The sequence below is a fragment of the Pan troglodytes genome, chromosome 21, assembly GCF_028858775.2.
Source record: "Pan troglodytes isolate AG18354 chromosome 21, NHGRI_mPanTro3-v2.0_pri, whole genome shotgun sequence".
Taxonomy (NCBI): Eukaryota; Metazoa; Chordata; class Mammalia; order Primates; family Hominidae; genus Pan; species Pan troglodytes.
Window position 1 is genome coordinate 50,806,476 of NC_072419.2, and position 24,925 is coordinate 50,831,400.

At 41.1% G+C, this 24,925-nt stretch overlaps 1 protein-coding gene across 5 annotated transcripts in view; it reads left to right on the plus strand.

Annotated features, from left to right (window-relative positions):
• Positions 1–24,925, plus strand: part of PKIG (cAMP-dependent protein kinase inhibitor gamma) — an 88,339-nt gene that overhangs the window by 21,888 nt on the left and 41,526 nt on the right. The window contains exon 1 of one of the 5 annotated variants that reach the window (XM_016937973.4): positions 11,688–11,780. The exons of the other annotated variants lie outside the window; for them this stretch is intronic. The gene's annotated coding sequence lies outside the window, so the exon portion shown is untranslated. Of the gene's footprint in view, positions 1–11,687; positions 11,781–24,925 lie in introns of those variants that run through there. 5 annotated transcript variants of the gene reach the window in all.

The window sequence follows — 24,925 nt, forward strand, 5'->3', positions numbered from 1 at the left end:
TCTTAATTGTCTTTAGGGAAATGCTTACTTAGTCTGGGGGCTTCTCCGAGAAGCAGGCTCTGGGGAAGGTCTGGCTCATTGCTGATTAACTGTTCCCTTTTTAGAGTCAATGATCTGAGTCTGTGTTTTGGAACCACTTATATAATGTATACCACCTGTTATTTGTGTATTTTTAGAAGTGGGAGTCGGGTAATCCTAGTCCTGTCAGTAAAAGAGCAAACTGTTTACCAGAAGCAGAGCTTTTTTCTTAACACTGACTCACACTGACTCATCTTTCTCATTTTTCTTCCCACCGCCTCATAACAACCTTGCAAGAGAGAGAATTTTTAGGGAATCAGTTGACTTACTTTTTTGTGATTTTCCAAAGTTGAAAGCTTGAAGGTGTCAGGTCATTAATTCCATCCCAGGAAAGGCTAAAGTTTATGCTGCCTCGGAGTGCCAGTATGACCAACGCCATGTAGTGAATATCTCACATAAACCCTTGTCTAGACAAACCACTTCTGTTGGCTGAGAGGTTAGACAAGTGCCTGAAGTGTACATGTTAAGAGTAAACACATTTTGCTCTTTGAAAATGGTTGCCTTAAGTTGAACCTGGAAAGTTTCCTCTTCTGAGATAGGAAACCCAAGCAGTATTAGAGTCAGAGCTGTGGTAGCTTCACAGATGGATTTCAGATAACACAGAGTCCAGACAGTACATTAGATCAGCAAAATGGTGAAGGAAGCTTTATAGATCAGAATGACTGATATCTTTGTGCCTTCATTTAACATTCATTAAATGAATATTTACTGATCATCTGTGATATACTTGGTGCTAGGGTTATGACAGTGACTAATAAAAACATAGTGCCTGCTGTCATGGACCTTATACTCTAATGCTCGTTTATAGTAAATGCTAAGGGAACAGAGAGATGCCTTGGCCTGCGTATGTGAACATGTTCCTGTGCACACGGGTGAGGGGAGGAAGGAAGGCTCCTTGGAGGAAAAGGCACCCAAGCTGAGTCTGGTGGGGTGAGTAGACATTAACTAGGAGAAAAGGGTTAGTTAGGGGAATGTGGGGTTGGCTGAAGAGTATTACATGCTGAAATGAGCTATGAGTCTTGGGGTCGAGAGAAGAGCTTGCCCTTGGAGAAGCTGAAAAAAGTGACCAAAGGACAGTGAGAGGGAAGTTTGGCACAAAATAAATTCAGAGAAGCTAACAGTGACAGCAGAGCATTGTAGACCAGTTTATTAATTTAAAAAAAAAAATTTTTTTTTTTTTTTTGAGACAGAATCTTGCTCTGTCGCCCAGGCTGGAGTGCTGTGATATGATCTCAATCTCAGTTCACTGCAACCTCTGCCTCGCGGGCTCAAGCAATTCTCGTGCCTCAGCCTTCCCAGTACCTGGGATTACAGGCACACACCACCACGCCTGGCTAATTTTTTTTTGTATTTTTAGTAGAGACAGGGTTTCACCATGTTGGTCAGGCTGGTCTCGATCTCCGGCCTCAAGTGATTCACCCACCTCAGCCTCCCAAAGTGCTAGGATTATAAGTGTGAGCCACTGTGCAAGGCCTAAAAAATTTTTTAATCCAAATAAATTTAACATATGGTGAAATGCTCATGACAAATGCATATACCTATGTAACCAACACCCCATTTTGAGTAGGGACTTTTAACTTGATAGTCAGAGCAAGGGGAAGGATGGGTTTTTGAGCAGGGTCCAGACTTGATGCTAATTGCTAGCTAAGAACTGGGACAAGGGTGAGGGGGTGAGGGGGTGAGGGGGTGGCAAGTACCAGTGGGGACAGAGCTGGAATAGGCAGTAGTTTGCTGGTGGGCAGGAGCTTCCAGCTTGGGGGCAAAAAACAGATTCTTGGTTTTCCTAACTTGTTTTTAGCAGAGGACAAACCTCTAAGTGCTTTGTAAGATCCAAAGTGTCTATGCAGAAGACAACAGACTGTGTTTTTTCAAAGATTTTCTGGAAAGACTTCCAGGCTACCTGCAGTTTGAAGAAAGTCTTCTGAAAAGGGCAGGGGGCGTGGGGGCACCTACAGAGACAGGATTTCCCCCAACTCGATAAGATACAGGAAAATAATCATCTTATTGATTTACTTTTGTTCTACAGTAATGTGACATTTTTTCTTTTCTGAGAGTAGGGTATTAAAAATTGTTACGGTTTTGGGTTTTACAGATTTGTTGAAGGTTAATATCATTTAAGTGTCCTATTTTAATATCTGTATTTTTGACAGACTGCCAGAAATCATTTAACATGTTACTGTGCTATTTTTGTTGATGTTGTCATTATTATTTTTGTTGATGTTATTCTTAAAGAAAAAAGAAAAGATACTATCGATAGAATTATCGTCAGTATTAGAAATTAAGAAATGTTTTAATTTCAATTGAAAACAAACAAGTAAACAAACATGAAGATGTATTGAGAGATGTGTGTATTCTCTACCTTTGTTTTATTCCTTTTACAAAAACTATAAGGAATAGTGCTTAACAGTGTACTGTCAAAACACTGAAATCTTTTTACAGGAAGTTCATTTCTGACCAGAATTGTTTGTTTGTCTCTCCAAAGCTTGCCAAACTCTATAGGTTTTATGTAAGTTTATAAATATTCTTGTAAACATTGGCTTTAAACTAAATCCTTCTAAATATCCAAACTACCATGTATCTTTCTGTGTCTAAATTCAGAGATACCATCCTGTTGGTTTTAGATAAGTTACAGAGTAGTTTAGGCCCACATGATTTAAGCTCACCCACAGTTCTTTGTTGATACTTGAGGATTTCATCTGAAAAGCATCCTGTTCATACTCTGAAAATATTTCTTTCATCTTAGTACTCCCACTCATTTTGTGTGTGTATATGTGTATAGATTATTTTATTGTTCCACATATATGTATATTTATTTTTTGTCCACTTGCTAGGGAACCTCATGTTTTTTAACAAGAAAATACTTGTGTGATAAGGTCATAAAACCCAAGAGTTGGGAGGAATATTAGAGACCTACTTTATTTATTTTATTTTATTTTATTTTTTTGAGACGGAGTCTCGCTGTGTCACCCAGGCTGGATTGTGCAATGGCGTGATCTCTGCTCACGGCAACTTCTGCCTCCCAGGTTCAGGCGATTCTCCTGCCTCAGCCTCCCGAGTAGCTGGGACTACAGGTGCGTGCCACCATGCCTGGCTAATTTTTGTATTTTTAGTAGAGGCAGGGTTTCACCCTGTTAGCCAGGATGGTCTCGATCTCCTGACCTCATGATTCACCCGCCTTGGCCTCCCAAAGTGCTGGGATTACAGGCATGAGCCACCACACCCAGCCTAGAGACCTAATTTAAAGTTTATTGCTGCTTTATTACTGTGAACAACTACATCATTTATTACCTAAAATAATCTTTTTATTTTCTGTTCTCATTTAGCTGAATCTCTGAGCTTAAAAAAAGTGTGTTTGGCTTATATATCACATTATCCCACATATGTTACAACCAAAACTTAATTATTAGCCATAATAGTGTCTTTTGGCTAATATTAGTAGTAAGATTTTTGTTTGTTTGTTTGTTTTTTGAGATGGAGTCTGGTTCTGTCACCCAGGCTGGAATGCAGTGGCGCGATCTCGGCTCACTGCAACCTCTGCCTCCTGGGTTCAAGTGATTCTCCTGTCTCAGCCTTCTGAGTAGCTGGGATTACAAGCGTGTGCCACCATGCCTGGCTAATTTTTGTATTTTTAGTAGAGACGGGGTTTCACCATGTTGGCCACGCTGGTCTTGAACTCCTGACCTCAGGTGATCTGCCCCCCTTGTCCTCTCAAAGTGCTGGGATTACAGGCATGAGCCACCGCGCCTGGCCAATAGTAGTAAGTTAATGAAGATCTGTACTAAATTTGGATTCCAAGTGAAACATTTCTTTTTTTCTTTTTTATTTACGGCAGAGTAGAGGGTTGATAGATATTTGTTGGCTTTATTAGTTTTCTCAAATTGGTATGTAAAAATAATACTAGATATATAGGTTTAAGTCTCCTTCATAAGATTTTCTTTCTTCTAAACCTTTGGAATATGCCATGCTTTTCAAAAAGCCCCACTCATTATTTTTATGATAGTGGAATAAAAGTCTCCAATTTGTCAAGCTCATTATTCAAGCCTTCCAGGATTGTTTGCAGTTTTAAAATAAACTGCTGGGGGTTTTATGCATCTTGCAATATGAGTACTTAATTAAAATTAAAAAGGGGGCCATGCATCTATCTATTCTATTAAGGTCGTATATAAATAAATGATTTTATTGGGATTTTCAGTGTATTTAGAGTAATCTATACTTAATGAGAGGGACTTGTACTTTTCATTTCTTTGTACTATTTTTCAGCCTTTCCTGAACAGTAAATGTTTTTAAAAAAACTATACCCTTATTCCTTGGTCTCTAAGAACTGTGGTGGGCTGGGCGCGGTGGCTCACCCCTGTAATCCCAGCACTTCGGGAGGCAAAGGAAGGTGGATCACTTGACAAGGTCAGGAGTTGGAGACCAGCCTGGCCAACATGGTGGAACCTTGTCTCCGCTAAAAAGACAAAAATTAGCTGGCGTGGTGGCGAGCGCCTGTAGTCCCAGCTACTCGGGAGGTTGCTGCAGGGGAATTGCGTGAACCTGGGAGGCAGAGGTTGCTGTGAGCCGAGATCGCACCACTGCACTCCAGCTGGGTGACAGGTGACAGGTGACAAAAAAAAAAAAAAAAAGGCCAGGTGCGGTGGCTTACGCCTGTAATCCCAACACTTTGGGAGGCTGAGGTGGGTGGATCACAAGGTCAGGAGATTGAGACCATCCTGGCTAACACAATGAAACACTGTCTCTACTAAAAAAAAAAAAAAAATTAGCCAGCCGTGGTGGCGGGCACCTGTAGTCCCAGCTGCTCAGGAGGCTGAGGCAGGAGAATGGCGTGAACCTGGGAGGTGGAGCTTGCAGTGAGTGAAGATCACGCCACTGCACTCCAGCCTGGGTGGCAGAGCAAGACTCCATCTCAAAAAAAAAAAAAAAAAAAAAAAAAAGCTGTGGTGGAGTATATGGTACAAACATGAGACTTGGTGCTCTTTTGGATTCCTAAGGCTTTTCCATGTCTGAGAACTCAGGAGGCAGCCTTTGCATAGCAGAGGGACTAGGAACCTCACTATTTCTCCAAAGTTGACTAGCTTTCTGTAAGATAACCCCCATAAAATCACTAGTCATTAGTAATAAAACTTTCTGTCTTTAAATGACTATAATATTTTTAAAAAGGACAATGAATATGTACTCTATGCCATCCCTTTCCATACTGTAAATGTGTTTCTGAAAGGTATGCTATTTAGATATACTTGAGTCCTATTCTAATATACGGAGAGGTTGCTTTTTAAATTGTCCTCATCATTGTGGTAGTAATAGTAATATTAGTAGTACTGGTAGTTAACATTTATGGAACACTTCATATGTTTTACATACATAGCTTCCTTTAACCCTTATAATAATCCTATGAGTTAGGCATTTTATTCTCTCCATTTTGTGGGTAGGAGAACTGAGACTTGATATGTGGACTATATGATTGATCGATTGGTTGATTTTGGTAAAGTTCAGATATCTTTTGTCCTGTGCTTGACACTCTAAAATAGTAAGTATTTGGGTAACAAATAATTGTAAGAGAGAGAAAATCATCTTATCTTTTGGACTATTCCCTTCTATTCCATTCCTACTGCCAACACTCCAGTCCAACCTCACATTTTTCTTTCTTTTTTTCTTTCTTTCTTTCTTTCTCGTTCTTTCTTTTTCATTCTTTCTTTTTTTCTTTCTCCTTCCTTCCTTCCTCTCTTTCTTTCTTTCTCTTTTTCTCTCTCTTCTCTTTCTTTCTTCCCTTCTTTCCCTTCCTTCCCTTCCTTCCTTTTCATTTTCTTTCTTTCTTTCTTACAGGGTCTTGCCCTGTTGCCCAGGCTGGAGTGCAGTGGCATGATGACAGCTCACTGCAGCCTCCACCTCCACAGCTCAAGTGATGCTCCTGCCTCAGTCTCCCAAGTAGCTGGGACTATAAATGCGCGCCACTGTGCCCAGCTAATAAAGCTCCTTCTGCTGAAGTTATGCCTAAACCCTTCTTTGCACATGTCATTCCTTATCACTTATCACCTAAAGAATGACAGGGGGCTTTGGCTTTGAATGGCCCTCAGTATGTATAAGCACCTAAAGATTTCAGTTTGTCTCAGCTTCAGAGCAGTCCATCTCATCTGCCTGTTTTTCTTCTTAAAATAAACTTTTAAAAAATAATTAAAGTTTTTAAAAGGTACAGAATATTTAAGTAAGATTTCTTCTCCCCTTTCCCCTAAATCTCCATTCTCATTTCATAGAAGTAAACCATTCTTAACAATTTCCTGGATAATTCTTCCAGAAATTATGCATGTCCAAACATAAATATAAAATCTATTGGTTGCTTAAAAAATCTATAAATGAGATCATATTATACAAACTATTCTACTGCTATTGTTCACATAGATACATTTTATTCTTTTAAATGACTTCATGGTTGTATCACTTACAAACCTTTTGGCTTTGAGTAACAGAAGCAGGGAATGTACAGAAGGGGTGTCAGACAAGGCTTCCAAATTATCAGAACCAAGGCAGGCCAGGGAATCATCATCCTGTTTTAGCTGAAGCAGCCAGGCCAGTATGTTGCCATCACTGCCCTTGGACACTGTCAGGAATAAATTCCAACTGTTCCTTTGTCATAGTGTCATTTTTTAAGGTTCAGAGTCCCAGTGAGACTATGCACAATGGGGAAGTACCCCCAAATAGAAAGAAGTGACTGGATGTTGGAAAACTTAAAAAATGATACATTTCCATTACATTGGTATTCTATTGTATAAACATGCCATAATTTATGTATTAATAACTAGCCACTTCTTGGTGAATATTCATATTGTCATATTCAATTTTTTACTAGCAAAAACCACTGCTGCAAAGAAAATTATTTATGTCTTTGTGCATTTTTGTAAGTATATCTGTGAGATTAATTTCAAGAAGACTGTGCTGGATCAGAGAGTATGTATATTTAACATTTTGATGTAGCGCCGGGCATGGTGGCTCATGCCTGTAATTCCAAAACTGAGAGGCTGAGGTGGGCGGATCACTTGAGCTCACGAGTTCGAGACCAGCCTGGGCAACATTTTTTTCATGGGCAAAACCCGAAGAAGAAAATATGAAAAAAACACAAAAAAAAAAAAAAAGAAAGAAGGAAAGAAAAAAGAAAATTAGCTGGGCATGGTGTTGCACACCTGTAGTTCCAGCTACTCAGGAGGCTGAGGTGGGAGGATGGTTTGAGCTGGGGAGGCGGAGGTTGCAGTGACCAGAGATTGTGCCACTGCACAGGAGCCTAGGTGATAGAGCCAGACCTTGTCTCTAAATAAATAAATAAATAAATAAATACCGTTGTGATGTATATTGTAATTCATGCCTAGAAGCTTTCACTGGTTTACACTCCCATCTACAAAGTGAACTGGCTTTTAACTTACAAGATACAAAGTTATTTATGGCCATATATTCAGCAAAAGCCACAAAGTGTCACACCAGGTGAAAAGGGAAGTCCAAGTTTCTGAGGTATAGAGTTTCATTATTTATCAGGTAAGCATAGCTACCAAAGCCATTTTTGTTCTGGAAGCATTTGCTGATCCCGAGAAAGCATTTTTTAGGTTAAGCTGTATTTTTGGTGGCTTCATATATGAGGACAGAATTCTTAGCTTGTTGTCCGTCAAGGATGGGGAATCAGATAAACCACTTTTCTAGTTTGAATGGAACCCCTAAGGGCATAAGAGGGAACTTGAACTAAGCCAGCCCTCACAATAGCCTTGCCACCAAGCTTCTAGGTGTAGGGAATGTAGACCAAGATCTTTCATCATTATGGTTCTCAAGTAATAATGCCATCAGGCAGCTGGCAGAAGCAAATGCAAATTTTCTCTCGAGGAAGATGTTATCATCCCGGACATCAAAATAGTCCTCTAAATAATTTTTTATGTAATCACTAGCACATGGGATTAAAACCAGGTTCACAAAGAAATAAGATACCATGAAAAGAATTAGCAAAAGCCGTATACAACAAAAGTATCAAAGCCATGAGATACTGGAATTTCAGATGCAGAATATAAAACACTGTATTTACTATTCAAAAAGAAATAGAAGCCAAGATAAAAACGTCACAATGGGCCGGGTGTGATGGCTCACGCCTGTAATCCCAGCACTTTGGGAGGCCTAGGCAGTTGGATCACCAGGTCAGGAATTCAAGACCAGCCTGACCAACATAGTGAAACCCCATCTCTACTAAAAATACAAAAAATTAGCTGGATGTGGTGGCGGGCGCCTGTAATCTCAGCTACTTGAGAGGCTGAGGCAGGAGAATCGCTTGAACCCGGGAGGCAGAAGTTGCAGTGAGCCGAGATCGCACCAGTGTATTCCAGCCTGGGTGACAGTGCGAGACTCCGTCTCAAAAAAAAAAAGTCAGTAAGTAGACACTGTCAAAAGTGACAGCAGATTTGAAAAAATCCAAATAGACGTTCTAGAACCAAAACATATAATAATCAAAAACAAGAATGCAGTGGATGAATTTAAAGTAGATTACCTAGCAAGAGAGAACTAGTGAACTAGAAGATAGAATAGAAGAAAATTCTCCAGAATAAACCTTCAAGAGATTTAAAAAATGTAAAATATAGAAAAGATGATTAGAGAATTAAAACGATCCAGTGACAAGTTCTAATATACATTAAAAAAAATTTTTTTTTTCAAGTTTTTTCTTGCTGCAGTGTCCAGGCTGAAGTGCAGTGGCTATTCCCAGGTGAGATCATGGCACACTGTGACCTCAAACTTCTGGCCTCAAGTGATCCTCCCACCTCAGGTAAATAGGTGAGACTGCGCCCAGCTTTAATATACATTTAATTAGAATTACAAAATGAGTGGAGCAAGAATGGTGCAGAAGCAATATTTGAAGAGATAATTGATGATCATTTTCTAGAACTGCAGAAAGATGAATTTGCAGATTCAAAAGTGTATAGCCTTAAAGAAAAGCTAAAAGCTAAAAACTGAGCAAGCATCCATCTTGTAAGTCAGATCACATTTTGTAAGTCAGAGAAAACACAGCAAAATAATTCTGAAGAAGGTAAAGAGAAGCTAGGCATGGTGGTGCATGCCTGTAGTCCAAGCTGCTTGGAAGGCTGCAATGGGAAGATTGCTTGAGTTGGAGGCCAGCCTGGGCAGCATAGTGAGACCCCACCTACCCTGTCTCTAAAAGAAAGAAAATAAAGGGAAAGAAAGAATGAAAAGAGTAGAAGTTAATGAAGTATAAAGCAAATGTATAGCAGGGAAAATCAATGAAGCCAAAGTATGATTCTTAGAAAAGATTAATAAAAATGATAATACTCTGATTAGGTTGATCAAGAAAAGGAAGACAGAAATAAAGAAAGGAGCACAAATAACCAAAATCAAGAATGAAAAAGATGGGGCTGGGCCCAGCCTTTAATCCCAGTACTTTGGGGGACCGAGGCGGGCAAATCACTTGAGCTCCGGAGTTTGAGACCAGCCTGGGCAACATGGCCAAACGCCATCTCTACAAAAATTAGCCAGGTGTGGTGGTGTGTGCCTGTAGTCCCAGCCACTCAGGATGCTGAGGTGGGAGGATGGCTTGAGTCCTGGAGGGGGAGGCTGCAGTGAGCCTAGATCGTGCCACTGCACTCCAGCCTAGGGGACACAGTGAGACCCTGTCTCAAAAAAAAAAAAAAAAAAAAAAAAAGAGTGCTTAAAAAAAAAGAGTGAAAAAGGGAGATAGTATACTCATTAACAAAATAATGATACTATGAATACTATGAATAATTTTAAACCAAAATTTTGAAAATTTAGATGAATGGATAAATTTATTAGTAATATAATAAAAATGGAGTCATCTGGGCATGGTGGCTCACGCCTGTAATCCCAGCACTTTGGGAGGCCAAGGCGGGAGGATCACCTAAGGTCAGAAGTTCGAGACCAGTCTGGCCAACATGGCGAAACCCCATCTCTACTAAAAATACAAAAATTAGCTGGGCGTGGTGGCCTGTGCCAGCTTCTTGGGAGACTGAAGCAGGAGAATCGCTTGAACCCAGGAGGCGGAGGTTGCAGTGAGTGGAGATCGTGCCATTGCACTCCAGTCTGGTTGAAAGAATGAGACTCCATTTAAAAAAAAACAAAAACCAAATGGAATCAGCAGTTAAACTCTTCCCTTAAAGAAGACTACTAGCCCATCACTAGGAGTCTACCAAGCACTTAAGAGAAAGAATTAATATTACACAAATGCTTCCTGAGAATAGAAAGAGATTAGCAAAACAAAAAACCTGACAGTGACATTATGAGAAAGGAAAAATCATAAGCCCTTTTACTCAGGAAAATTTCTACATTTTACTATGAAAAATTCCCAACTATATATTAGCAGAGCACAATCCAATATTTTACTTATTATTGTAGTATAACAAACTACCAAAGTTTTGTGGCTTAGAACAACTGATTTTTTTTTTTCCAGAGATGCTGTGGGTCGGAAGTTTGGACTGGGCACAACGAGGATGGTTTGTTTCTGTTTTTTTTTTTTTTTTTTTTTTTTTTGAAACGGAGTCTCGCTCTGTCGCCCAGGCTGGAGTGCAGTGGCGCGATCTCGGCTCACTGCAAGCTCCGCCTCCCGGGTTCACGCCATTCTCCTGCCTCAGCCTCCCGAGTAGCTGGGACTACAGGCGCCCGCTACCACGCCCGGCTAATTTTTTGTATTTTTAGTAGAGACGGGGTTTCACCGTGTTAGCCAGGATGGTCTCGATCTCCTGACCTCGTGATCCGCCCGCCTCGGCCTCCCAAAGTGCTGGGATTACAGGCGTGAGCCACCGCGCCCGGCTGTTTCTGTTTTTGTCTAGGTTCCCAGCTGGGAAGACTCATAGGAGGGCTTGGAATCAAGCCCTTGGCTTGTTGATCTTTGTCGTGTCAATTTCTTGTTTTTCTTTTTTCTGAGACAGGATCTTGCTCTCTTGCCCAGGCTAGAGTACAGTGGCATAATCATAGCTCATTGTAGCCTCAGCCTCCTGGGCTCAAGCGATCCTCCTACCGCAGCCTCCTGAGTGGCTGTGACTACAGGCACATGCCACCACACCTTGCTAATTTTTGTATTTTTTTGTAGAGATGAGGTCTTACTGTGTTGCCCAGACTGGTCTAAAACTCCTGGACTCACGTGATCCTTCCACCTCAGCCTCCCAAAGTGCTGGGATTACAGGCATGAGCCACTGCACCTGGCTGTCTGTTTTACCAGTTTCTAAAATCTCTTTATGGGTTAAGGAAATAAGCTATTTATATTGATAGGAAATATAATTTCTTCTAGCCTGACATTTGATTTTTATTTTGCTGATCATGCTTTTTGCCATGCAGAATATTTTTATACATAGTCAAATTTATTAATATTTCCTTTAATGACTTCTGGATTTTATATTATAGTACTTGGAAATACCTTCTCCATTGTGAGGTCATAAAATATGCCATGTATTTTTCCAGTGCTTTTATGGTTTCATATTTTTACATTTAGATTTGTGGATCCTCCAGGAGCTATTTTTGGGGTGAGGTATAAGACTACTTATTAAGCTCGCTTTTCTCAGTCAGATGGAGAGATTAATTTTGACTGTGGAGAAGGGGGCTCTGGTAAAGTATCTTGATCATCTCTTAGGGTATGGGATTGTGAGGAATTACTCTCTTTTCACCCAAAGGAATTGGAATGAGCATCTGAAGTCAAAACTGCCTCTCCTCTACAGCAGGTGGGAAAAATGGTTTTAAACTGAATCCTTTTTCACTGTTCCTTCTCATTTCCTAAGACTTTCTGCTACCGTGGTATCACTGGCCTCATGACATGTTATGATTTTGATCTCGTTTTTGTACTATTTTAGTGGTTTTTTTTTCTGATGTCATGAAAGGACACAGCTTCATTTTATGTATAAGCTCTCTCTAAATTGTGATATAGTGTTGAGTTACTGTGAATTCTAGCCGTTGTTATTATTATTTTTTTTAGAGATGGGGTCTTGCTGTGTTTTCCACAGCGAGAATCAGAGCTCCTGGGCTCAAGCCTCCTGCCTCAGCCTCTTGAGTATCTGGGACTACAGGTGTTCCTGGCTTTAGCCATTATTTCTAGGATCAGTTTTGGAGGGCTCTCCTTTCTTGTTTTGTTGTTTGATCCCAAGTCCATCTCAGGCAGTGGTCTTTCTGTAACTTTCTATAACACTCCATTCATTTATTATATTATAAGATAGGCTGTGAATATAGGAGAAAACAGACCTTCATGATCATAATTTCACATTCCTATCATTGTTCCAGACATGTATAAACCTCTCAGACCTTTGAGGCTTAGTCTAAGATAAGTCCTTTGAACAACCAGTAAAAATCATTAATAAAAGTAAAGAAAATCAGCAATTCTTTTTCTTCATTAGGACGTGTTGACCTTGATACGAATACTACTATGCTACTTGTTCTTGGATAAATGATACCAACTTTGACCTGGGCGCTTATGAAAATATTTTAAAGCATCACTTAAAAATTACCTTTCTCACCATTCTAACTAAAGCAATAGGTTTTGTGTGTTAGTGGGTTTTTTTCTAATGTTTACTTATGTTCATTTATTAAGCGCCTTCTGTTTGTCAGGCCGTCTGCTAGTGCTGGGACTATAGAGTTGAATAAAATATAAAATTTTCCATCTACTAAGGGAGATAGAATATAACAAGTAGTTATAATGTACAGTGCTGTGAACTATTATAGAAGTGTCATTGGGGGCATGTATTGGTCAGGATTCTTAGTAGCAAACAACAAAATTCACTGTAGTTGGCATAAGCAGAAAGGTAGTTTTAACATCTGTGCTTGGATGTTACACAGATGAAAGTGAAGCAATCACAGACAATATTTCCATGAGAAATGGTAAACCCCACTAAGGGGGACTCTTCTAGAGAAAACACCACTGCTGCCTTTACCAGCACTGGTAACGTCAGATACTGGACATCAGAAACTGTCCCATAACAGTCCTAGAACATGGGCTTATAATTTTCTTTACGTTTTCTAGTGCAGTTAGATGCAGTTAGCCCATTCATAATCTTTATATCCTTCATGCCCTTCATTGGTCTATAGCAACTACTACTGGGTTTGAAATAGCCCTGACTTTAATATGGACTTTACCTCAGGCAATCATAGGTGATTATTTTATTATTTATTTAGAGACAGAGTCTTGCTCTGTCGCCCAGGCTGGAGTGCAGTGGCACGATCTCGGCTCACTACAACCTCCGCCTCCCAGGTTCAAGCAATTCTCCCTCCTCAGCCTCTCGCGTAGCTGGGATTATAGGCACCCGCCTTCATGCTCGGCTAATTTTTGTATTTTTGTAGAGATGGGGTTTCACCATGTTGGCTAGGCTGGTCTCGAACTCCTGACCTCAGGTGATCTGCCCACCTTTGCCTCCCAAAGCACTGGGATTACAGGCGTGAGCCACCACACCCAGCCAATAGGTGATTATTTTAAAACTCTTACAACATTGCATGCCACTAACTACCCGCATCTCATTCTCTAAGACAGAGATTGGGAAACTATGGCCTGCAGGCAAAATCCAGCCTGCCACTTGTTTTTGTAAATAATTAGTTTTATTGGAATACAGCTATGTTCATTTTGTTTACACATTGTGTGTGGCTGCTTTTGCACTATAGTGGCAGAGTTGAGTAGTTACCACAGAGACCACAAAGCCTGAAGTACTTACTGTCTATCCACTTACAGAAAAAGCAGAAAAAGTTTACTAGCCCCTGTTGTAATGCTTATTAAATTCTCTCTGCCTTTTAAGTCCAGCAGGTGAGGTAAATCAGTTTCTTTCAAACTTTTTGACTTTGAAAATAAGATGCACAATTTATATTATGACTCATGCATGCATATCATATATTATATGTAAATGAAACATTTTCTTCTTTTCATTCTATTCCATACCGTTTCATGTTTTGAAAAGTATGCTAGTCCCAGCTGGGCATGGTGGCTCATGCCTGTAATTCCAGCACTTTGGGAGGCCGAGGCAGGCAGATCACTTAAGGCCAGGGGTTCGAGACCAGCCTGGCCAACATGGCGAAATCCCGTCTCTACTAAAACTACAAAAATTAGCTGGATGTGGTGGTGCACACTTGTAATCCCAGCTACTCAGGAGGCTTTGGCAGGAGAATTGCTTGAACCCAGAAGGTAGAGGTTACAGTGAGCCAAGATTGTACTACTGTACTTCAGCCTGGGTGACAGACCAAGACTGTCTCTAAATAAATAAATAAAAATAAAAATATGCTAGTCCCAGTCTACTAAATTGATTTCATGTTCCACAAATCAGTTGTAACCCATAGGTACATGAATAGGCATGTTCCATTCATGAATTATCCAAGATCTGTTTCATTTCCTTAGGAGTTTTGTCTGCATTCCCTTCTGGTTTCCATTACTCAATCTGTCAGGATTCTCAGGTGCTACTAACAATAAGTGTCTACTCCAGCTGGTTTAAGCAGAAAAGCATTTCTTAAAAAAAAGTAGGGATCTTACAGAATCTTATAGAGGGCCAGATAACAGATCCTAGTGCTACCTAGATGGCAGTTAAGCAGCAAATGAAATGCAGGCTGGGGAAAGCCATCTAACTACACCATGAGACTTCCCTAGAGAAAACCCTATTCCTGCCATTGTGCAGCACCTGTGACCCTAGGGTCTGGCTACCAGATATCCTGCAAGGTCAGCCCCATAAGAACTCAGTCTCAGTGATTGTCTCACCAAAGCTCCTTGAAGGAGGGCTCTCCTGGCTCAGGAGCTCAGAGGCTGCTCAGGGCATTTCTACCTTTTGGAATCCTGCTTCATTTTCATCTCGCTGTTCTAAAACTCCTAATTTTTCTTCTCCTATTTTATTTTCCTTTTCTTCAGCTATCTACTTTGCTCCTTTCCTTCTCCTTTTCCTTTATCCTCATATTCATCTTGGCCATTCCTATCATCAGGTGGCGTAACTCAAGGCTGAGGTCCCTGAACAGAGCTTAGAGCTCGTTTCTTCCCACTTTCAGTGCACCTTCAATGGCTTTTCTAGCTACTCCTCATTGAGGTTGTCCAGCTTGTGTTTCTTGTGCACCTTCCAGTGCCGGGCACAGGCTGGGCAGCACACCTTCTGGGCCAGGCCCAGGATTAAGAACAGGAGCAGGGCCCTAGAGACTGAGACTGTTCCCGGCTGACAGAGTGTGGCTTATGTCTCTCTTCACCATTTTTAATGGCCAGACAAAGTGTTTGATATTTTGATTATTTCTATTATTTCACTATTATAAATAACTCTGCCTGTAATCCCAGCACTTTGGGAGGCTGAGGCTGGCAGATCGCCTGAGCCCAGGTGTTTGAGATCAGCCTGGGCAACATGGTGAACCCCCGTCTCACAAAAAAAATACAAAATGAGCTAGGCATGGTGGCGCATGCCTGTAGTCCCAGCTATTCAAGGAAATGAAGTGGGAGGATCACCTGAGTCCGGGAGGTCGAGGCTGCACCATGATCATGCCACTGCACTTGAGCCTGGGTGACAGAATGAGACCCTGTCTGAAAATAAACAAATAAATAACTCTGATATAAATGTCTCTCTCATTTATAAGTCAGTGTATGCACATTTTGTAGCACTTGGTATGTATTGTCCAAAGGAACTTAAAAATAACTTTTCGTATTTTTTCTTTTTGTAGAAGTAATGCTATATTTTAGTGTAAAATACTATTTTATAGAAAAAATTTTAAATACCAATAAGAAAATAAAAATTACCCACAGTGTCATCATCCTGATATGCTACTGATTAATAGTTTCTTCCATTTTTTTCTACTTTCCGTTTTACAGACATGAGCCCCTTCTATATATAGGGGCTCACCTTAACATTAAAGTGAGACTTTTTTTTTTTTGAGACAAAGTCTTACTCTGTCGCCTGGGCTGGAGTACAGTGGCACAACCTCTGCCGCCCGGTTTCAAGTGATTCTCCTGCCTCAGCCTCACGAGTAGCTGAGATTACAGGCACCTGCCACCGCGCCTGGCTAATTTTTGTAATTTTAGTAGAGACGGCGTTTCACCATCTTGGCCAGGCTGGTCTTGAACTCCTGACCTCGTGATCCACCTGCCTTGGCCTCCCAAATTGCTGGGATTACAGGCGTGAGCCACTGCACCTGGCTCTTACGTGACTATTTTTTTAATGTCATCAGATATTCTTCGATAGTATCATTTATTGTGACTGTGTAATATTCCATTCTGTAGATTTACCAAAGTTTATTTAACCACTGCCTAATAGTGGACTTTAAGGATTTTCAGTTTTACAGTTTTCTGAACAGTGCTGAAGTGAACAACTTTAAGTCAAGTCTTTGCACACACATCTATAGTGGTTTCTTTTGGATAGATTCTTAGATGTAAGATGAGTGGGTCAGAGAGCATTTACATTTTTTAATTAAGAAACTTTATTTTTTAGACCAGTTGTAGGTTCCCAGTGAAACTGCACAGCAAGTACAGAGAGGTCCCATGTGCCCCCTACATTTTTAAGGATTTCAGCACATATCGTCAAATTGCCCTTTAGGAATGTTGTACCGTTTTCCATTTTCACCTACATTTTCTCATATCTCTGCAGCACTGAGAAATATCATTTAAAAGAAATCTTTGATAAGGCACATGTCTAGTAGAATACCTATTCCAGTCAAGCTAAGACTAAATTTTCTCTCTCCTGAAATTTATATTTACATTATTCAGTCCATTATTATTTATTGTGGTTAGTGATCACACAGTTCCACCAACCTTCCTTCTTTGGCCAATTTAACAAAAATTATAAAACTAATACATAGACACAAAAATAAACATTCAGAACAGAAAGATATAGCGATGAAAGTAAAAAAAATCCCCACTCGCTTTAGCCAGGCCTTCTGAAAGCGGTTTGTTTTTTACTTTAATGCTTTTTTGTAATTGTGGTGGTTACTTCCAAAACTGTAAATAAAATATACATAAACATGTAATTTTTATTTTTTTTGTTATTTTATTTTGTCATTTTATTTATTTTTTTTTTTTGAGGTGGAGTTTTACTCTTGTTGCCCAGGCTGCAGTGCAGTGGCGCGATCTCGGCTCACTGCAACCTCGGCCTCCCGAGTTCAAGAGATTCTCCTGCTTCAGCCTCCCAAGTAGCTGGGATTATAGGTGTGAGCCTTGCCATATCGCACACTCCCCGTGTAATCCTGCTGTCCAGAGATATACAATTTGGTGTATTGTATATCCTTTTAGAGATTTAAATGTAGGCTGGGCTCAGTGGCTCACGCCTGTAATCCCAGCACTGTGGGAGGCCAAGGCATGAGGATTACTTGAGACCAGAAGTTTGAGACCAGCCTGGCGACATAGTGAGACCCTGTCTCCACAGAAAATGAAAAAAATTAGCCAGGAATGGTGGTGCATGCCTGTAGTCCTAGTTATTCCAGAGGCTGAGTTGTGGGAGAATCACTTGAGACTAGGAGTTTGAGGTTACAGCGAGCTATGATGATATCACTGCACTCCTGCCTGAGTTACAGTGCAAGACCCTGTCTCGAATGAATCAATAAATATATCAGTAACAACAAAACATGGACTGTGAGCCAGGTACTATGGATAGTCTCATTAAATCCTCATAGTGTCTGAGATGGGGGCCCTTGTTTACCAAAACGTAAACTTGAACCTTATGGCTAACTGGTGACTTGCCTAAACATTTCCAGTATTTCCTATGATAAGTTGTATGCAATAAATAAGATGTATCTAATTATGTGTTCTTGTGTGATCATCTCCATTTAATACATTTCCACAACTAGGATGGTTTGGTTTAAAAAGTGTGCACATTTAAACTATTTAAACTTTTGTATCATCTTGAGGGAGGTAGTTTAGAGTGTGGACTTTGTCGTCATACATACCAGTATTTAGATTCTGACTGCCACTTACTGGCCACTCACTAAAATGAAACTGTACATCAGTTTACCTATCTCTAAAATGGAAGGATAACAGAAACCTCATATGGCTGTGAAGATTAAATGAGATGCTGCTGCAATGTCCCTGGCTAGTGTGCAGCACCTAGGAAGAATGGTGTCCAAGACAGACCAGGCCCCTCATCTCATAGAACTGATATTTTAATGTGGGACAGGAGGAGGCAGCAGTGAAAGGCAGTAAAGAAATGAATGAACAACAAAAAAAGTGGTGCTGTATGGACGCTTAACAGAAAGTGACATGATAGGTAGATGGGTGGTTATTTTAGGTTGGGTGGCTTGGGAAAGTTTTTCTGAAGAAGTGACATCTCAGCTAAGGTCTCAGTGATAAGGATAGTTTTATAATTCAAAAATTCCTAGAAATAAAAACATGGGATCAAACATTACATGCATTAGGCCAGGCACCGTGGCTCACGCCTGTAATTCCAGCACTTTGGGAGGCCGAGGCGAGTGGATCACTTGAAGCCAGGAGTTCGAGACCAGCCTGGCCAACATGGTGAAACCCCATCTATACTAAAAATACAAAAATTAACCGGATGTGGTGGTGCAGGCCTGTAATCCCAGCTACTTGGGAGGCTGAGGCAGGAGAATTGCTTAAACCCAGGAGGCGGAGGTTGCAGTGAGCTGAGATCGTGCTCTCACTACAGCCTATGCGATAGAGAGACTCAAATAATAATAATAATAATAATAATAATAATGACAAAATGACCTGAAAAAATTTTTAAATAATTTGCATTCTATGTATAGACATGCCTCTTTTTCTTTACCATGACCAGAACTTTTTTCCTAATGTTAAAAAAAAGTGGGGTTGTTCAAAGATTGTCTTAGGGACCTTCTAATGAGCTTTACTGGCAGAGGGAAAAGATAAGAAAATGTGTAAGTCCCTTTTAGGAATCTCTTCTATTTCCTCTCCCTGTGTTAATTGTCTACCATCATCCATTATACTATAAACCTTTGTCTTCACTTTACTGGCCTTTTTCTTTACACCACATCCTGCCTACATTGTAGGACTGGAAGCTGCCAACATGCATGTTAACGAACAAGCACTTTTTCTTCTTTAGAATTAGGCAGTGCCTGGGTCAGGGGAGATGCAAGATTCAGAACAGCAATGCTTTTGCTATAAAAACAAGGCAGCTTTTAGGGTAGACTGGTTTTTCCAAACAAATTCATTGTTAAGGCTGTAACACATTCTGTGAGTTAAAACTGTGCAGAAGGCTCTGCACATATGTTTGTTACAGTTGAGCCTTTTTCCTGTATGGCATGCAATGGGGGCAATGGGCATTGGTGAACACTGTACACTACCATTGCTTCCATAGGTAATAACACCTCTTGTTTGTAACGTGTATATGATTACACATTGTGGATCTGTTCTGAAAGCCTTTAATCATCGTAGAAACGTTCTCTTTGTAGGGCTTGAGCAGGCCTCAGCATCTTTACGACAATATACATGTTTTTGTTTGTTTGTTTTGAGACCGAGTCTCGCTCTGTTGCCCAGGCTGGGGTGCAGTGGCACAATCTCAGCTCATTACAACCTCTGCCTCCCAGGTTCAAGCAATTCTCCTGCCTCAGCCTCCCCAGTAGCCGGGATTACAGGTGCCCACCACCACACCCAGCTAATTTTTTTGTGTTTTTAGTAGACACGGTGTTTCACCATGTTGGTCAGGCTGGTCTCCAACTCCTGACCTCAAGTGATCCACCCACCTCAGACTCCCAAAATGCTGGGATTACAGGCGTGAGCCACCACGCCAGGTCAATATACGTGTTAAATTATAGACATCATTCAGTTACTGTTTTGTTCATGTATGGGGCAAATATATATTTTTATAGAATATATATGTATTATAATTCAATTTCTGATTCAAGCCTTAAAGAAAATATGTAGTTCAAACTTGGAAATAAATGGATTAAAAGTCACTTGCTCTTAAAATGTGGTTTCTTTTTATAATCTTTTAAAATTCAGCAACTTAAATAAAACATCCTGAGGGCAACATGTGTTAGTGAGGGGGACTGGGGGTGGCGTGGGGAGGAGGGAGTGTGTTTGATGAAATTGTCCAGGAGCAAAGCACCACTTACTTGAAGCCCAGAGATTTGTCATCCAAATATGTGCAGATTGCTGGGCTATAAATAGTTTGAACTCAAGTAAACAGCCTCTTCTCCCTAACTGCTGCTTGGCCATTGTTCAGATGCCAGCACAGACTGAGGAGCATCTCACACCAAGCTCAAGGCTCTTGTGCCCAAATTTTGGGCTGCTTCTCTTGTGGGGAGAGCTTCAGCTACCCTGACTTGAGATGACCAAGGGTCACATGTTCACCCTCTTTAGTTATCCCACGTTTGGCTCCCACCCCTATGCAACCTGATGTACAGTTTCATAAACTTGCCTCTGCTCTGATGAGTAGCGCTGATCTAAGAAGATTCCTGGCAACTATTAAAAAGCCCTGGGGCCCCATGGCTGTTGACTGAAGTAGATTTAGGAAGCACAGAAGTTCTTTTTTCAGGGCAGAGGCACGCATGGCTCATTTCTTTCTTTGGAACTAAGTAGAGTGGCACTGGTTGTCAGAACTGCTGCAGGCTGCCTGTGCCAGCAACTCATCTGCTCTGTGCCAGGCAGGCAGGCTGCTGACATTTCAAGAGTCCCTTTGAGGACTCCAGCAACATGCTGTCATTAGAGCAACTGAGGACAGTCCATGGTTTATTAGTATATTTCCTTTGGAAAAAATGTCTCCCCCTCTCTCTCTTTTTAAAATTCCTGCTTTAGCTGCATTGCTGCATTCATGTGCAGTGACTCTTATGTCAAATGCCTATGAGGAGATTATGACTAATTTAACATTTTGTTGTTGAGAGGACATAAGGAATGGTAGAAGGAGTACTAGATTAAGGATCAGGAGCCTGGATTCTTGCGCAAGTTACGTAACTTTTCCTAGCTTTGATTTCTTCATTTGTCAAGTAAAGATAGTCATGTCCCTCCTGTTTCTTGGGGTTGATGAGAAAATTTATGTAAAGGTACTTTCTGGACTATACCGAACAAATGGAATGCAAAGGAGAAGTAGGGTAATGGAAGGAGCTTGGTGTTTGAGTCTCACAGGCCTCGCCCACACTGTGACCTCAAGCAAGTGGCTAATGTCTCTCAGCCTCAACCTTTTCATCTGTAAAATGGGAACATCTATACTTGCCTGGCAGGAGTGTTAGAAGGATTAGAAATAACATATGTAAAGCACTGACAAATGGCAAACAATAGTTTAATAGCAATAATTGTTATTATTACACTTAATGTGGATATATTCACTCTGGGTGATTTAGGATTCTAAACCTAAGGAAGTATTCAGTTTATAGATGTAGAGATTAGCAAAAGGCCCTGCTAGTAACTGATAGTAGCAACTGATAATAATAGCTAACTTTAAAAAATCCAAGTAATACATGAATATGACTTTTTAAAAAATCTCTGAGTCTAGAAAGGCATCTGTCTCCTGCTTACCCCTCACCCTGAGGCAGCCATTTTATTTTTCTGCTTTTACTTCTTTTGGTGGTTACTTCTATTTCTCTAAATAATGTTACTCCCATTTCCTTTTTTAAATGAATTTTGTTTTTGTCAGAAAGGTACATGCACATAGTTTGCCTTAGTCTTTTTAAGGTCAAATATCATAAAAGATTTGTAATAAAAACCATCTGTTCCCTGCCCCCACCCTTTCTTTACCCTTTCTCCTATCCTGCTCCCAAGGGCATATACTTTTGATCCTTTTAGGCATTTGATCTAGCATTTATCTCTCTATATCTAAATAATATGCTTATCGAGATATGGTTTTTTTTAATTGTATTACAGAAATTTTGAAACATGTACAAAACTAGAAAGAATAGTATAATGAATCCTCATGTACCACCCATTACCCGGCTTCAAAAATCAAAAACCCATGACCAGTCTTGTTTCATCTATGCTGGTAGCCATTTTCCCCTGCCACTAGATTATTTTGGAGTAAATTCTAGACATCATTTTATCAGTAATTACTTCAGCATTTTTTTTTGTTTTTGTTTTTGTTTTTGCAATGTCGCCTGTCACCCAGGCTGGAGTGCAGTGGTACAATCTTGGCTCACTGCTACCTCCACCTCCCTGGTTCAAGCAGTTCTCCTGTCTCAGCCTCCCAGGCAGGTGGGACTACAGGCACACGCCACCATGCCCAGCTAATTTTTTTATTTTTAGTAGAGACAGGGTTTCACCATATTAGGCTGGTCTCGAACTCCTGACCTCAGGTGATCTACCTGCCTTGGCCTCCCAAAGTGTTGAGATTACAGGCGTGAGCTACCGTGCCCAGCCTAGCATGTACTTTTAAGAGAATAAGGACTCCTTTTAAAAATATAACCACACTATCACACATAAAATAATTAATAATCCTTTATTATTAGCAGTGGTCTCCATTTAACTCATAAGTTATTTTTTTAGTTCTAGTCAGATCCAAACAAGGACCTCACATTACCATACTGCTTTTTCTTGACTCATCAGTTTTTTGTTTGTTTTTGAGACAGTCTCGCTCTGTTGCCCAGGCTAGAGTGCAGTGGCACCATCTCAGCTCACTGCAACCTCCACCTCCCAAGGTTCAAGTAGTTCTCCTGCCTCAGCCTCCCAAGTAGCTGGGATTACAGGCATGCGCCACCATGCCTGGCTAATTTTTGTATTTTTATTTTTGAGACGGAGGCTGGCCGTCACCCATGCTGGAGTGCAATGGCATGATCTCAGCTCACTGCAACTTCTGCATCCTGGGTTCAAACGATGCTCCTGCCTCTGCCTCCGGAGTAGCTGAGATTACAGGCACCTGCCACCACGCCCAGCCAATTTTTGTATTTTTAGTAGAGATGGGGTTTTGCCATGTTGGCCAGGCTGGTCTCAAACTCCTGTCATGCAGCTGGTTTTGATCAGACATCCTGTCATGCTTTATTTGGCCATTCACAATCAATAATAAAAGACTTCTTTAAGGGGATAGGTCTCAGTTCATCTGTTTGTCCCATAGGCCTCTGCCCTGCCTGGGAAGCTGCTGGGTACTGGAAGGGTACTAAGGTACTAAGTGGAAGATGCTTTAGGGCACATGAGCAGGAGCAGCAGTTAGACTGAGGGCCCTTCACATGTTAGCATAAGGAGGCCAGTCTCTTACTAGAAGCCCTCGATCAATCCTAGGCAGTTCATTCAATTTATTTAAAGAGGCCTCCTGTCTTTGGCTGTGGTTCTGCAGAGCTTTTGGGCCCTCTGTGTGCTGCAGGTATGGGATAGAGGAGCTGGCTGGCACAGGACCTTCAGTGGATCCCTTAATTTTTTGGCCCTTCTGAATCTTCTCGACGCCTGCTGTCTTCAGGTTCAGAGCCTCCCTGGGGTCCCACACCATTCCTTGTCTCTCTCATTTCCAATGGTGCTTTCTTGTCCTTGTGCTCCAAACTTCAGCTTCTGTTGTCATACCTCTCTGAACTTTTTCTCTCTTCCGGAAATTATTTGAAATGAAATCCCTTGTTCTCTAATGATCCTTCCTTCAGCAAAAAGGCCCAATTTGTAGTTCAGAAGACGTGGTGCTTTTTACAAAAAGTATGTTAATGTTTTACCATAGACTGGACTAAGTAGAGTGTGTGTGTGTGTGTGTGTGTGTGTGTGTGTGTGTGTTTAGAAAATATTTATTGAGTTTCCTATTTTATGCCAGGCACTCTTCTAGGCACTTGGGATAGATGTGTTCAGTGAACCAGGGAGACATACTGTTGACCTTGTGGAGCTTACAGTCTGGTGGGGAAACACATGGAACGTGTACTTATAAATATGTTAAGGGTTATAAGAAGAGACATAGGAGTACCATGAGACCAGTACAGCAGGGGGAGCTAACGTGGCTCAGAGAAAAGGGCGCCCTAGGGAAGTGACATTTAATCTGAAATCTGATGGCTGAGTAGGAGTTAACCAAAATAAGAGGGAAGAGCCCTTCAAATTTGTATGTCAAAGTGCAGTAGCAAGTGAGAGTCTGAGACCAATAGAGAGTAGCAAGTGAGAGCCTCAAACCTTCTCCTGTTGGAGCACCAGGCTGTACTACCTCAGGATAGTCCCTTGCCTTCTCTGGATCTGGCATTCCTTACCCCTAAAATGAGGAGACCACATGCTCCTTTCAGCTGCAAAAATCAATGAGTCCAAGACTGTTTAAAGTTAAGGTCACTGTTTAAGTGAAGGTCCATCTCTCCCAAAACAGCTGTAGTTGGAAACTTATCTCAAGCTGGTGGGAAGTGGTTTGAAAAAAGGCAGGGAGGGGAGAATGTGATATCCTGCGAACCTATCCAGTTTCTAGCCACATAATCACTGGGGTCAGGCTTCTCTTCTCCTTCTGGCTCTCCTTCAGACACACCAAATCAGCAGTCCAAAGGGGACCACAAAGTGGATCCTCAGGACATCGAACCCTGAAGAAAAAGCAGCCACGTGTACTCCAAAACCAAAAAAATACGTTGAGCAATGTCTTAGTCATCTTTCGTGGGTTTGATTCCCCATCCCCCAAAAATGACTTAAGTTTCTGATTTCAAAACATTGTGTGTATGTGTGTGTGGTTTTTTTTTTGAGACAGATTATCATTCTGTCACCCAGGCTGGAATGCTGTGGCATGATCTCAGCTCACTGCAACCTCTGCCTCCCAGGTTCAAGCAATTCTCCTGCCTCAGCCTCCCGAGTAGCTGGGAGCCTCCTGAGTAGCTGGGACTACAGGTGTGCACCACCATGCCCAGCTAATTTTTTTGTGTTTTTTTTAGTAGAGACAGGGTTTCACCATGTTGGCCAGGCTGGTCTCGAACTCCTGACCTCAAGTGACCTGCTCGCCTCAGCCTCCCAAAGTGCTGGGATTACAAGCGTCAGCCACCGCGCTTGACCAAGAACATTGTTTTAAGTGTAAGTGTGGTTCCTTCTCTGGGGCCTTACACCAGGATTGTG